Below are 526 nucleotides of genomic sequence, written 5' to 3'. Positions count from 1 at the left end.
GGGGGGGGGTGCGCAGAAATTAGAAATCCGGCAGGCTGCAGGGGAGGAGAGGACGGCCGGAGCGGCGGGAGGCCGAGTCGACGGGGACCCGGGGGTGCGATTGCGTAGGGAGGTCGGAGAGCCGGCCGGCCCGGGCGGCGGGCGGCGGCGGCCGAGCCTGGGCGCGCGCTTCCAATCCGGTGGCAGCGGCAGCAGTGCGCCTAGCAGTTTGAATTTGAGAGGTTTTGCAGGCTCCCCCGGACAGGGCTAGGGTGACGTCACGCGGGGAGGGGGCAGGCGGTGGATCGAGGGCGCGCGGTGGGGGAGGGAGGGGCAGATGCTTCGCTTCCCTGCGAGTGGCTTTGCAAAGCTCAAATCCAGGCTGCGTCAGTTGATTCTGAACTACTCCACCTCCAACCCGGCGGGCGGCGAGCGGCTGGCGAAGCTCCTGGAGAGGGATTCTCCAGAAGGGGCCCCGCTAAGGGGCTGGGACCGCTGCGACTCCTCCGGCCTCTGGCCCTTCGAGTGGTTTCTCCCACCTGCCACT

The sequence above is a fragment of the Ailuropoda melanoleuca genome, chromosome X, assembly GCF_002007445.2.
Source record: "Ailuropoda melanoleuca isolate Jingjing chromosome X, ASM200744v2, whole genome shotgun sequence".
In the NCBI taxonomy this organism is placed as follows: Eukaryota; Metazoa; Chordata; class Mammalia; order Carnivora; family Ursidae; genus Ailuropoda; species Ailuropoda melanoleuca.
The sequence above is the reverse complement of the archived record's forward strand: the minus strand, read 5'-3'. Positions refer to the sequence as shown.